Source organism: Lycium barbarum, chromosome 3, assembly GCF_019175385.1.
Source record: "Lycium barbarum isolate Lr01 chromosome 3, ASM1917538v2, whole genome shotgun sequence".
In the NCBI taxonomy this organism is placed as follows: Eukaryota; Viridiplantae; Streptophyta; class Magnoliopsida; order Solanales; family Solanaceae; genus Lycium; species Lycium barbarum.
Genome location: NC_083339.1, coordinates 29,135,063 through 29,150,830, shown reverse-complemented (window position 1 = coordinate 29,150,830; position 15,768 = coordinate 29,135,063). Strand labels below are relative to the sequence as shown.

Sequence of the window (15,768 nt, the reverse complement as noted above, 5' to 3'; positions counted from 1 at the left end):
TCGGTTTGGTGCGGTTTCTCGGTTTACTTTGTACACCCCTAGTGGGTATTAATATGTTAAGCAAAAGAGCAGCGATGATGAGATTGGGCTTTTGGACGATGGGCTATTTGCAGTTTTTTGCACGGATTGCCTTTCTTTTGGGGTGGTCTTTAAATTTTGCCCCTCATATTTGTGTTCTTTAAGTTTTGCCCTTCGCTTGGATACCTGAGGTTTTGGGTTCGAACCCCCGCTCAGGCATAAAATAAAAAAATAATTTCGCAAGATAGGGCTGGGGGGAGTGTATGCCGGATCGGGCATACAATCCTTAAGGAAAAACTAAAGTTATGCCGGAGGGGGCAGACTTTGCCTTGAGACATATACATATATTTTTTTTTTTTACTTTTCAAGGCAAACTTTTAATTATGTCTTAAGGAAAATTTTCACCTTATGGGGCATACTTTTAGTTATGTCTTAACTAAAAGTGTGTCTCATAAAATATAACTAAAAGTATGCCCCATAAGGCGGAACTTTTCCTTAAGACATAACTAAAAGTTTGCCTTAAGGAAAAGTTCGGCCTTATGAGGCATACTTTTGGTTATGCCTTAATTAAAAGTCTGCCCCGTAAGGCATAGTTCCTTAAGGAAAAGTTTTGTCACATAAAACACAACTAAACTATGCCTTGAGGAAAAGTTATGTCCCCTCTGGCATAACTTTAGTTTTCCTTAAGGACTTTATGCCGGATCCGGCATATAATCCTTAAGGAAAAACTAAAGTTATGCCGGAGAGGGCAGACTTTGCCTTGAGACATATATATATATATATATATATATATATATATATATATATATATATATATATATATATATATATACTTTTCAAGGCAAACTTTTAATTATGCCTTATGGGGCATACTTTTAGTTATGTCTTAACTAATAGTGTGCCCCGTAAAAAATAACTAAAAGTTCTGCCTTATGAGGCATACTTTTGGTTATGCCTTAATTAAAAGTCTGCCTCATAAGGCATAATTCCTTAAGGAAAAGTTTTGTGTCATAAGGCATAACTAAACTATGCCTTGAGGAAAAGTTATGCCCCCTCCGGCATAACTTTAGTTTTTCCTTAAGGACTTTATACCGAATCCGGCATACACTCCCTCCAGCCCTGCCTTGCGAAATTATTTTTTTATTTTATGCCTGAGCGGGGATTCGAACCCAGAACCTCAGGTATCCAAGCTAAGGGCAAAACTTAAAGACCACAAATATGAGAGGCAAAATTTAAAGACCGTAAATATGAGGGGCAAAATTTAAAGACCACCCAAAAGAAGGGCAATTCTATGAATTGCCCGGCTATTTGTGTCAATAGTTTGGACTTAATGTTTAATTTAGGGTCTTTGGGTAAAAGTCGGGCCATTAAAATTTGTGATGGCTACACAATGTCCTTTTCCCTACACGTATTTGTACTGGCTATATCATTGTTTTACTTTATACTTCCTTAGTTAGTTAGTTTGTTATAGAATTAGCTACAAGAAATAGGACAAGTGTATAGGTAGGAGGGATTCTATTCCATTCTTTAGTTGTGTATAAATACATGTACAAAATGAGTAAACATCATCAAGTAATTTGTTCAACAATCTTCTCTTAATTCTAATATGATATCGGAGCTTTAGGTACAAATCCGAGCTAAATTTTCTTCTTCTTTTTTTCAATCTCAATTTCTTTCTAGCAATCTCTTTGGGTGATCCAACAAACTCGACCACCCCTATCATTCCTGCTGCTCAAACAACTGATGAACAGTCTTCTATTGGGAAGAATGTGATTGACTCAATTCATCCTTTCTTCAATCATCCTTCTGACTCACTTGGAATGTCATTGATGAATTCAGTGTTCACCAGAAAGTGTTATGGAGGCTGGAGAAGAGTTGTTCTTATAGCCCTCTCAGCCAAAAAATATATTGGCTTCATAGATGAAATTGTTTCTCAACCTGATGCCACCATTGATCTGTTCAAATCTTGAAACTGATGTAATGTTATGGTGATATCATGATCTTGTACTCACTTTCAAAGGAAATTGATGAGAATGTGCTCTATTCCAAGAATGCCAAAGAGATCTAGCTTGGTCAAAGTAATGGTCCTCAACTCTATCAGGTGCAAAAGAAATCAATGAGTTAGCACAGTCAAATCCAAACATTGCAGGATACTACACAAAACTGAAAAGGCTTTGGGATGAATTAGACAATGTAGATAAGTGCTAGCACTGTACTTTTCAATGTGAGTGTGGAGAAAAAACCAAGGTAATGAAATCTCAACAGGTATCACTGCTCGCGACCCAAGATTCTATTTTATCATCAATCCAATACCCGTCACGTTTTTTTTTTTCTTATCAATGAATATATCTCTTTACTTGTATGACTTAGATGTCTCATATTTTTTGAAAAAGTGATTCGATTGATAGGCTCATTCCATTCCTGATGGGATTGAATGATGCATACTCAGGTTCTAGAAGCAACCTACTCATGGTCTCACCTCTGCCTTCAGTCAACTATGCTTACTCCCTTCTCATTAGGGATGAAAAATAGAGGGAGGTTTGTTACAGTTCGCATTTTGCGGGTGGGGTTAGCGCTCAGAAAGCTACTATGAGTTAGTTGGTGCTCTTTCAGACTTGTTTTGAAAAAGAGTCGCCACCTAATTTTTAGGAAATTAAGAAAACCGGTGGTGAAGGGCTTATTCATATACAGTGAAAAATCCTTCATAATCCAGAGTTCTAGGTAAGGGTTCTGGTGATCCCGTAGGGTAGGTGTTAGGCAACCTAGTATTAAGGATCCTTAGCATACCGTTGACCTTCGAGCTTCAATGTGTGATTTTGTATGAAGTGCTTATGCTTTGTTTAGCTTCCCGTATAAAAATACTGTCATGGCATATCATTTTGGCTTTAAAAGAATTAAACAAATTCCCTTTAAATAAGGGTACTTTGAGTTCGGATTTAAAATATCGGGGTAAAATATAGTTTGTCCTTTTACTTATAAGGATAATAATATCGAGTGTGCCCCGTCTAAAACTAATGCCATGTGTTTGTTTGTAAGAAAATACATATGTATACATATATGTATAGCTTTTTATTATTTCATACATTATCCACATTTTATCTCTTTGGTCAACCATATCCTCAGAACTATTTTCCCAAACTTGGGCTTTGAAAGAAATCCCATTCGTCTGAATTCATTAAGTTGGGTCTAGCCCAAATATTTCTTTTTACTTTCTTTTCTTAAGTTTCTCAAATTATGAAATGTACTTTTAAAGATATATTCAAAGATAATCAACTTTTTATACAGGAAAACATTCTTTCACATTTAGTTACTTTAATCAAATGGAATACAAGTCTTTTATCGTTCGAGTACAATTTGAAATATCGTCTACCCGATTCCAAGGTTCCAACTTATAAGGGTTTCAATATCTATACAACTATTTACAACAAAAAGCATGTTCATACAAAGTAAAAGTAAACATATAAAATAAGCATGTTTTTGCAAAAATAAAGAAGGGAAGAAAGTTTAGCTTTGTCGGTCTCGGGCCAAAATCCCCTACTCTTCTAGTCTTCGTTCGAAGCCCTAAGCATTCGATCCTTTTACTTCATCCTTAAGCTTTGCTTTCCGTGCTTGTTTTATTGGTACCTCGCACAATTGTCACGACTCTAAATACCGATCGTGCGGGCGCCTACCTTATTATCACTAGTAGGCGAACCCTTACTCGTTAACACATTAATCACTAGCCAATTTTAACTTCTTTAACCTTTTATACTTAAACAATCAATGATCATGTGAATGAATAAATAAGCAAATAAAAAAATTCATAATTAATAGATAATATAAGTGCGGACGTCTTAACTATTACACCCCCAAGATCTGAAAGTCATCGTACAAGGACTTTACTAACAATGTCTAAAGAATGAAGTATATCTCAAATATAATAATAAAGAATGTCTGGAATAAAAATAGACATCTGGAAAGTGAGATCTTCATGTGGCATGGCATGGTTAGAAGCTCACCCTCGGATCTGATCAAGCAAACTAGCTTCAAGCTAGAGATGTAATCTGGATGAAATCTCAAGAACACAATCTGCACTCAAAAAGGGTGCAGCAAGGTAGTATCAGTGCAAACACTATGTACCGGTAAGCATCATAGGCTGACTATTGAGCCGAGGGTCTCTCGGAAACAGTCATCCTACCTTGGTAGCAGTAAGGTCTGCGTACATTCTACCCTCCCCAGACCCCACGATGTGGGATTTCACTGGGTTGTTGTTGTTGTTGTTGTTGTTGTTGTTGTTGTATATAAGTATAAAAGCAACAAGATAAACAGATACACACTTAATACTCAAATCCAAGTCACAGAATATCCCACAACAGAGTCACAACCTAAGATAAAGCTTCTAAACCACAAGTCTGTCTAGTCTTAATAATCTCACCTGGTAAGCACAAGCCCAAGTTCCTTCCCTAAGTAGAGTCACGAATCCACAATTTAACTCAGTCAATGATCGTATCAATACCACAACAGCCGTTTCAGCCAACACACCAGAATCAGAACTAAACGAGCCATATAATAATGCAGAATAAATGTGACGATGTGCAATGCAAAATATGATGATGTGCAATGCAATGTAATGTGATGCCCTGGCCAAATACACACTGTACACACATGCTACTAATGTTATAACTCAGTAATCATGACCTATAGGGGACCGATGGTGTCCATGTACCCTCGTTCCGGATCCACTCCTCGGACCCGAGTCATAAATCCTCCGCCCTGGAAAGAACCTCGATTGCGGCCATATCAATATACCTATCGTCTCCGGAACGGACCTCGGACCACGAGCTCACAACTAGCCTCAAATAGCATCATCGATTCAACAAGAAGATTATATTAACTTCTTCACTAATTACACATCACAATGTATATCTCAATGTGTTTCAGTTCATTAGTATGTATGGACTATGAACAATTAGCAATATCAATGTCAACACAAGGCATCATGCCACAAATCTTCCAAACTATTTCCATCATGTATGAGTGTATGAATGCATAAATGAGTGTAAATGTGGTAAATCAATGCAAACCAATAAAGCAACAGTGAAGGTACAAGTCACAAAGCCACAAGTCATATCAAAACTTGGATCAACTCAACCGTGAAATGAATCATACAAATCGTCTCAACCAACATAAGAGTTTATGTCCCTCTTTACTTCCTCATATAGCAAGTACGCCTCACAACTAAGTCTTGTATCACTAAGAAGCTCCACTCTTCTATATATTATCATCAACAGTAAATCATACATCAAGTGTTCATCTACGTATTATCATAAATATATAAATCACAATTCAGGTCTAAACTCAGTATCCTTCCTTCTCCGATGATATGTGTCACAATAAGAGGGAATTGAGTATAACACGACAATTTAGGTGATAAGTCTAATCACAATAACAAGGCAACGAGCCACCATCAACAACAATCAACCTAATAGAAATCCATCCCGAATTGCCACAGTATGAATACAACTACATCTCATATTTCAGTCGATAAAGTAATGACGACGAGCCCACAAAATCAGAAGTCATACCAACCTAGCTAATATCCAACCAAAACACCACGTCCGAAGACCTAATCATGCTTTCTCCCGTCAATTCTACACAATACATACGTTTCGCTAATCAAAGTCTAACTAAAATAAGCCATAACCTACCTGGAATGCAGAACAGGAGCCACGGGTTACTCCACATGAGCCTTCTATTTCCGAAGGGCCTCATAACAGTCAAAGTCTAACAATATGATGCTAAGTAAGCAACAAATCATGTATTTGAACAAGAATGACAATTTGGGGAAGAAGACCCACTTACTTCTACCCTCTTCAATGGATGAAACCATCTTTTAATGGTGAATTTATCGTAACTTCTATCTCTACAATCATTAATCTTCAATTCATGGATTTCTAATCAATTTTACCCTTTCCAATAGATTTTAGAACAAAGCTTCCATTTTTGTTAGAACCCTAAGTCTCAACATGCAATTTCAACCACAAGAAATCAAATTCCTTTCCTAGAAAGTGATAATTTATACTCCTAGATGATTAATCAACAACCCACTAATTATTTAAGGGTTTACTAATTCAAGGGTTCTAGGGTTTTCAGCCGCCATTGATGGACCTTGAAGAAGAAAGGAAAAGGAACAAATAAAGGTGGAGACTTACCCTCCAGGATGCCTTCACTAATGAATGGAATGAATTTTGTCTCTTTCTCTCTTGAAAACTGACTTTGGGTTTTTGGGAATAATGAATAGGAGTTGGGGGATTAAAATAGGGCATACTGCCCCCCGTCGGCTGCTGTAGCGGTCACCAGACCGCTGCAGCGGTACTGCTATAGCGGTCCTTTGGTCGCTGCCAGCGGCCAGCTGGAACAGGCCGCACTAAAACGGGCATAACTCTCTCATACGGAGGCCAAATGCAACGGTTCTTTTTCCTATAGCTTCGTAATTTTGATACGGATCTAATGGTTCAAACCTTACCCAAAACAAAGGTCGGATGATCAATATGGAACCGTTTCTATCCACAGACCTCCGGCGAAAACATCGAATACGAGCGCGACAAAACCCAAACCCATCTGAAATCTTTGCAGCCTCACCAAAAGTTGTGGACAAGTTAAAAATCATCATATTAACATGTTGGAACTTCTAAAACATTGAAACGGGGTCATCCTAACCCGGCGTTGACCGTGGTCAACTCTAACTCGTCAACTTAACTAGTTTCTCCATCAATGACTCAATTTACACTCGAACCTTGCCGAAACCAACCCAATGCCCAATGACTTCATTAAGTCATAGATCATACTAACGGGACTTGGGGAAGGGTCAACAAGGATAAATGAATCAAAACACTATAATGACTAAACGAGTCGTTACAATAATGAAAAGGAAAATAGTTTGTCAAAATGATACGCCACCCCGTAGGGTGACGTTTAGGAACATAAATAATAATATCCCTCGGACTCGTATCAAACTTTGAGAGCTTTGATTATAGAGGCCCAGACTCATGGTTCCGATTATGGCAAAGGAACCCAAATCATGCTGCAACTGCAAACTAGTGGCCATTCTAGTTACCTAGCCAATCGCATGTTGGTTCCTACCTCGTGATACCACTGTGAGATTATCATTGCCTAAACCGAGGAATAACCTTTTCAGACAAGGCATAGCCTTAAATTAAATGTTCTCATCGGCCCCAAGTGTAGTATTGTGTTCAAATCAGTGAACCTTTATCAAATGTAGCATCTGACTGTATTTAAGTGAAATAGCAACTTGCCGAAGTATATCAGCAGCTTATTTCTTTTCAAAGGTAGCATTTTGTTTCTCAGAGAAACATAACAGCAGCCTATCAGTGGCCTATTTGACATCAAGCATTTAATGAAGGGCACCCACAAAAAACAACAGCGAGGTAACAACGTAGGATAACATTTCGAAGACAGCAGTGGTTCAGTCAGCGAGCATATCATCAGCCAAAGGGTAATAGCTCATAACAATGGCAGCAAGTAACAACTCAAGTGTAGTATCTGTTAGCGCTAATGTGCTGCATCAAAATGTAAGTAAGTTCAACCTAAGAATAACATTTGTTCTTCATCAAAGTGTCTCGACTAGTTAGCCAAAAATGTTGCAAGTTTTGCCTTGAAAAACACCACAACAGAAAACTAATCACAACAGTCTCATCAATCGTATAGCAGTAACAAGGTAATGACAAAACAACTCATCAGAGTGCAACAGTGATCTGCCTTAAAGTGTAGCAAAATTTTGCCCTTGAAAGTCAACAACAAATGGCAGGAAACCAGTAGCAACGAGCTGCAGTGAACTTATTCAAGTACAACCACTTTTCCCTAAAAAAACAGCAATCATATCAAGCGTAACAACTTTGCATCAAGTTCACAACTCAAGAAAACAACATCCTCCGGCCTTTGAGGGCAGCACATTTCAGCTAAAAGATGCAGCAGCTCATTGATCACATGGACACCAGAACACAACCATCAGCCCTTTTACAGTACATCAACCAGCCCACGAAAATACCTCAAGGACAGTTGGGATTTGTAACTCCCAAGTCATGTAAAAAGAAGGGTGAAGAATGAGTATCCAACAATAGTTTCTCAACAAAACCATAACCAAGCAGAATAAAACTTAATCTCCTATTAAATGAATTCACTACTTAATCCAGATTTGGAAATAGGTCAATTTGACAAAGGATTCAAGTTTCCAGAAGTATACAAGTGAGGGTTAAGCAGCATACTCAAACAAGAATATTTAGCATTTATTATTGTATTTATATGAGTTTACTTCAAGAAAAACCTGTGTTACTCCCATAACGTGAATTCACAATCCCAACTAGTACTAACTTATGTTAAACAGAAATCAAAACACTGACTAAACCAATCCCCCTTAAACACTCTGGTTTTCCTCTTTAGTATTGGTTAATAAACAAGATTTCCAGCCACATGATAATATAACAAAGAAAACTTAAGCAGGAAAAAGACGTTCTAATTAACTTATCTAGGCTATGATAGTGAATCCTAAGGAAGGGGATTAAGTAATAACTTTTATGTTGTGAAGTTCAATTAAATAGGAGTATTAGCAATATGTCCTTATTTGAAAATTAGCTTCCTATAGTCCTGGTATTTAGTGTAACACCTGAATAGAACATCACTCTCCAATCACAATCATCATGAGCTACACTTAAACTATAATGGAAAAACAGGTTAAACGTCAATCCCAGTTTTGGATAAACAAATTCCCATTAACAACTTAAAGTGATAAAACAAGAAACATACACAGACACAGATACATAGCAGGTTGGGAAAACTTAATGCTTAATAGATAAAGACTGTTTTTCTAACTGGGGGTGAGCTGAGGTGATATTGAGTTGACACTCAACCTCTTCAATTCAAACCAACTTAAACAAGTCAATTGTGTATATCTAAATCAGGTGACACTAAATAGAAACAGAGAAGACTTAAAATACAGGACTTGTAAGCTAACAATTTTCAACATAGAGTTAAGGGAAGTCTTCATTTCCACTTCTGAATAAACCAAGTCCAATCATAAGAAGAAAGAAAGAAAAAGTTAGAAGATGGCTCTCATTCTTAATTTAACAGGCTTTGCACACTTGGTGAAGGCATTACTAGTTGATGAAACAGATTTCACACTTGGACAAGGATTTCTTTATGGTCTAGTTAAATGGTTTGAGAACAGTATCTTAAACAAAATAAAGAGATCACTAGCAGATGAAGCAAAAAAGAAAAAAGTTCAACACTTAGCATTCCGAACTTGATCATATAATCAGTTTGATTATCACAAACTCAATCTCCAAAGTTGGTACTCAGTCAAATAAAAACAAGGTACTTTTGGTCTAGTCCTTATAAGTGGTTTTTAAATCAAATAATGATCTTATTCAGAGAAAATGAATATGACATAAAAACAGGACAACAACCAGTAACTCAAACACAATAACACTTAGACATATGTACTAAACACACAATATGACAGAAGAGGGAGGCACCAGGTTCATCATACTCTTAGTCCTTATATGACCATATTTTAGTTCAAAATTAACCCAAGACATAGTCAAATGGACTATTCTTAATAGTATGAGGGTAAAACAGGTATGTTTGAAACCATTTCAGATTTGGACCAAGTAAAGGGAAGATTGGCTGATAACAAATAAAGAATAACATCTTGTGAAAAGCTGCTTTTAAATCAATAAATAGAAATAGTCCCTTTTATGTTCATATCTAAACTCAAGCAATGCTATGCTAGCTAATCCTACGACATGACAGATCAGGAAAACCATTAAGTTCAGCAACTCTTATTCAAACGAAAACAAAGTAGTGACATTCCTTAAAGCCATACTTCAAACACTTCATTCAAACAAAATTGCATCTAACATTACATTATAAGAACTAGATAGCATTTATATCACGACCCAATTCAACTAAGTCGCGCGAGCACCTACCTTTCCCACCTTGGTAAGCGAAACCTCAACCCAACAATAGTAAAAACACAAAGAATTGCTAAAATAAGCGGAAGAAATAAAATCACATAAGTCTGACAGTAATAATATGGAAAATACGCAAAAGTAAGAAAATACACCCAGAGTCTGGTCTAGTCCATACAAGAGCATCTAACTAGAATCTGCAAGTCTGGAATATCAATAATACATAAAGTCTGAGTATGTCTCGGAATAGAATATAAGACATAAATGAAGAAGGGTCTTCAAGGCGGCAGATGTCTCATGCTCACCCTGTGGACTCTAAGCAAATCTCGGAGAAACTATCAGCCACGGGAAACAGAAGTAGATCCAACCTAGAGTTCTACATTCATAAAAGAATTCAGCAAGTGCAGGTCAGTACAAAACCACAGTACTGGTAGGTATCATAGGCTGACTAAGTATAGCTAACATAATTCAGACAATAAAGCAAGATAAGCAGATAAATCAACAAGTATGAGTCAAACACAAGCTAGAACCAAGTACAGGTCATCACCTAGGTTGAAGCATCTAAACTCAAGTGTGCCAAGTCTCAATATATCCAATCCGAAACTAAACAACACAAGTAAATCACCAGATCATCACAATATAAGCTATAATGCAATGCAATGCTATGATGTATGAATGCAAATGCAATACAATGCTGTGTACACATGTACTCTGGACGGAAGTATCGACGTCTAGGTAGCATAACCCATGGGGGACCCGCGAAGTCTATGTACCTCACAATTCCGGCACAAACCTCGGCAACCGTGTCACTCAATCCACGATTCTGGGACAACCATCGAATATCAGACTCTCACATCACTCTTCACTCAATCCACAATTCCGAGGCAACCATCGAATATCGAACTCTCACGTCACTCTCATGCAAACTGAGCTCAGCTCATCACAGTGTTTTCTCAAGTATCATCAATGTATCAACAGTATATCATGAAGGATGAGAATGCATGCAATGTATGAGCTAACATCAATAATCAAATCAATACCACAAGTACTAAGCAGGGGTATGCCAACCATATCAGGAAAGACTACACAAGTCATAAAGAATACTCCCTGTATCAACATCAACAAGTGAGGTACCACAATATCATGAACAAGATATATCAATAGTCTCCAATATCTACTATTACCATGCGGCATCAATCCAATAACAATAGAGCAATCAAGTCACAGTACAACGGGGTGGCTAGCCCCAATCACACAACAAGGCCCAACCTAAGACAATATCCAACCTAACTTCATACCCGAAGGTTTACATGCTTTCTCTGACAATATCATCTAAATATATACTTCGCTAAACGAAGTCTCACCAAAGGTAAGCCATAACCTACCTGGAAGGCCGAACAACAATATCACCAACAATCACACCTTAGCCTTTCCTTTCCTTTGAGCCTCGAGATCAAGAAAGTCTAGTCATATTCGAAATCTAGATTAGAAATCATGAAGATCGATACTTATATTGCTATCATTCAAATTGGGTCAAAAACCAACCCTAAAATTTGGGAAAACGGGGCCTACAAGTGTAAAACGGGAAATTCGGGGTTAAATTATCCATTAACTAATTGCTAAATTAACTTAAGGATTCATCCAATTTGGAAATCCAAGCAAAACCCCCAATTTTGGGTATAAAACCTAACTTTTAAATTCAAGAATTCATCACTAATAATGGAAAGTATATGATTAACAACCTTAGATACATCGTAATCTAGCGTAAACCCAATAAATTTCATCATTTAAAGCAACTTAGGAAGTCAAACCAATTTTATGAACTTCTTAAGAAAGAACCATTAAACCTTCTTTCATGAAATACCCCAATTTCCTACTTTAGAAATCATGAATTAAAGCTTAAACCAAGGGAATGAATCAAAGGGATATACTTAGATTATGGTTTAGACCTTACCCCATGGAAGAAACTTGAAGAAAATCCTTGAATTCTCCCATACCCAAGCTTACAAGATGAGAGAAACCCAAACAACATTAAATAGCAAAAACACCCAGCTGTGCTACCTCGTTTCTGGTGCCAAACGATCCCAAAACTTGCTCTTGATGCCTCCAATGGATTCCTTGAGAAATTTCACTCAATTTAGGATTTTGAATCACTCCATTTGACCTTATAATGAATGAGATATGTTGGTTTCAATATTTGGAATAGTGTCGATTTTTAAATACTAATTCAATGGCAATTTCGTAATTAATCTGAAAAATCTGGCAACCCAATTCTTAATAAAATGACTATAAATCCCTCATACGAAGTCGAAACTTGATGATTTCAGTTGCTATGGTTCCGAAATTACGATACGGATATAATGGTTTAGTCGAAACACGAATCAAAGGCTGTTTGCTCAATATGGTACCCTTTATGCTCAAATCGACGTCGAAATCGAATACAATCACCATACAACTCAAACTTATCCAAAACTCATCGGAATCTAACCAAACTTTGTGGAAATGTCCAAAATCATCATACAAACTTATTGATACTTTCAAAACATCGACACGGGATCATCTTGACCCGATGTTGACCGTGGTCAACTCCAATTCCAACTTAACTAGTTTCTCAACCAATGACTCAAATCACACCTGAACCCTTCGGGAACCAAACCAATGACACCACTAAGTCATAAATCACCATACGGACCTAATAGAACTGTCGGAATTCGATTACGGGCATGTTTATCCAAAAGTCAATTTCGAGTCAAACAATTTTCGCTTTAAGACCAAATTTTCTAAGTCATTCCAAAACTCAAAAAGATGCCTAGGGAACTATGCCACGGGCCCCCGCGGATCAAAATAGTACTAACAAGGCTCGGGGACTAGTCGATGGGGGCAAAACGGTAAAAACGCAATAACAACCAAACGGGTTGTTACAATTTACAGAATGAAACAAACATTAAGAGGAAACTAAACAACTTACCCAAATAACGTTTGAACTTAAATTTAGAGCTATTAATTCCTAAGTTCAACTAGTCATCACAACAAAGCTAAAAATGGGCATTTGTAAAACTAGGCTTAGGTAGTGAATATTTTGGAACTTTGAGTACTTAGTTCATAACTATGTTCATGTCAACATTACTCAAACTAATCTGAATTAGAGCTAAGTTCTACTAACGACCGCATCAAACTAGTATACAACCTTAAACCCATACATTAATCCTAAAAAATTAAAAATACTCAAAGCAATAGTTTTCATATCAATCCTAAGCTACATAGTTTGAACTAAATTAACTGAAGCAGACTACACAGAACACATAAAAGCTTCACTACACAGATTAAGAAATTTAAAGAAAAATAGAAAGTAAAAAAAGCGAAGGATTTGCGAATTACCTTTTTGTCGAGCAGCGATGGGGGCAACGAGAGTTGATGATTACCTTCAAATTCTTATTGACTCAACGACGAATGTTACGACGAACTAGAAAATATTAGAACTCAAACAAACTCAAGAACTGGGAGGAGTTTTTGAAGAAATCGAGGCCTTTGGATGTAAATCAAAAATTGTCCAAGTTCAATCGTTTTAGCCTCTTTCCAGGTCTTCAATTTTTTTCTCGAAGATGAATATATGGGGTTCTATAAAATAGAACCCCAATTCTAGGGTTTGAGAGGTTCAAATTAGATGTGGGACTTGAATTGAAACTGAAATTGGCTAGTATTTTCGTTTGAAATCTGAATCCTTGCTGGAAAATGGGATTAAAATGAAAAAAGAAAATTGAAAAAGGAAGAAAAGCTCATGTTACCGTTTCAAAGACAATTAACTATCTTGCCCGAAATGGTGAGGCAAGTTCTGGGAGCAAGAAGACGCGTGAATCTTTTGCTAAAAATGGTCCTCACCAGCTGGGTTCACGTTTGATGAAGAGGAATAGTGTTAGGGTTCGTTTGGGGTGCTGTTATTGTTTTCTCATATGGAAATAAAAATGAATTAGGATGTTTATTGAACCATTGGGCCAGGTCAGCACAAGTTGTTGGGCTAGAACCTTTTTTGGGCTGGCCATTTGGTTCCAAATTCAGTAGAAAAAGAAAGGAATTGAAGGGGTTTAAAAATATGGCTGATTTTGGGATTTAAAAGATAGCCTTTTGTATGTAAATCGCAGCTTAGCCAAATTAAAACACAATTGGAGATGAATCAATTAATTGATCAAGCTTCTTGTCTTAACAGACTTATCCTTATAGTAATTACTTTAATTAAAAAACTTTCTTTTATGAAACTTGATTTTCAAATTTATAAGACTGACATAATTAAAATTAAAATTATACGTAAAATATACATAATATATATTAGTGTATTTTGCCAAATGAAATGGCAAAATAACAGCAAACTAATTAAACAATATTTTTTGGATTTTCTGAGCAGTTCCTTTACTCTGTTTGCGATTCAAGAAACTCGACTAGTTAATTTGAATTTTTGGAGGGCAAAAATTAGGTGTCAACGAGGTTCATATTTTACCACATCCAGGAGAGAGTGCTTTTATGGATGCTAAGCCAAAAAATGCAGGATAAAAATTCACCTATGACAAGAGAGTAGTACCAGATCCAAAGTAAAACAATCTATTCGGCACTTATTGCACAAAAACAAACCACATAGTGAACAACTGCTACAGACTAATTGGTTTTTGTTATACCCCGTACATTTATACGTCAAATTATCCGCAAGCAAATCGACTCAAGTTAAAGGTGAAATTATTTTCGGACATGAAATAAGAGCTTTTAATTTTCAACTTTGATTATCACAAAAATTGTTTATAAATTTTATTTGGTGTAAAAATATTATTGGAGATTAGGAAATAATTAATTATGATTAAATTATTAAGTAGGAATTAGTGATTAATTAATTAATTAATTAAGTTAATTATATTTGTGGGCCCCACCCGATTTATTAAAAAAAAAGGAAAGTGAAATGGATGAATCATCATCATATTGGGCACGTGTCATTGTAAGGGGAGCCATATACATATGTAGTTGTATAATGAATCAAGAACACTTTTTCATTCCATTTCTTGAAATTTAAGCTTAAAAAAAAGGGGGGAGAACTTCCATGGCTGCCAAGCTCTCGGCCAGCCATGGTTGTTGAGAAAAATACCTTGTTGCACATTTTTGATCAAGTTTTAAGTGAAGTACAAGTTCAAGGAGGTGGTAGAAACATTGGATTTTAAGTCGGAAGAGAAGAAATTGCGAAATTGGAGCAATTAAGAGTAGAAATTCCTCCGAGAAAATTAAGGTAAGATTTTCTTTTTTTATGATGTAATTGTGTTAATAGTATTGTAATGGAATTATTAGAATTGGATTGGACGAAATTGGATTTAAGAAAATGCGTGAAATCGATGTTATAGGAAATTGTGGGCTGAAATGAATTTATAGAAGTTGTTGGGTTGTTGGAATTGTTATGGGCTAAATTGTGAGAATTTTATGTGTATATTGTTGTTGTTGGTATTTCTGTGTTGACAGGAGGACAATTAGAAATTCGAGTTAGGCGAATATATAGGGGAAATGCTGCCCGATTTTCGTTAAGTCCCTAACTAACAAAAACCCTAAATGAGACTAGATGAGCTGAAATATAGGTTCTATAAGAAATGGGCTATAGATTTGTGGAATAGAAAATATGGTGACTAACGATAACATTACTCTTATATTAAATAGGCTAAAAGAGCGACGAGACGAGCGGGTTACGAATAGTCGTCAACAAGTATGTAAAGCTGTCCCTTCTTTCTTTTGGCATGTCTTAGATTTAAGTGATGAAGGA

General features: G+C 36.4%; 2 long non-coding RNA genes across 2 annotated transcripts; both read right to left on the bottom strand.

Annotated features, from left to right (window-relative positions):
• Positions 1–3,806: 3,806 nt before the first annotated feature.
• LOC132630899 (uncharacterized) lies at positions 3,807–13,921 on the bottom strand. Its single transcript, XR_009578730.1, has 2 exons — positions 13,362–13,921; positions 3,807–4,086 (listed from the first exon to the last, which is right to left on the bottom strand). It is a non-coding gene; the product is annotated as an uncharacterized LOC132630899 (long non-coding RNA).
• On the bottom strand, positions 7,591–13,355 carry LOC132630900 (uncharacterized). Its single transcript, XR_009578731.1, has 2 exons — positions 11,938–13,355; positions 7,591–11,446 (listed from the first exon to the last, which is right to left on the bottom strand). It is a non-coding gene; the product is annotated as an uncharacterized LOC132630900 (long non-coding RNA).
• Positions 13,922–15,768: the final 1,847 nt, after the last annotated feature.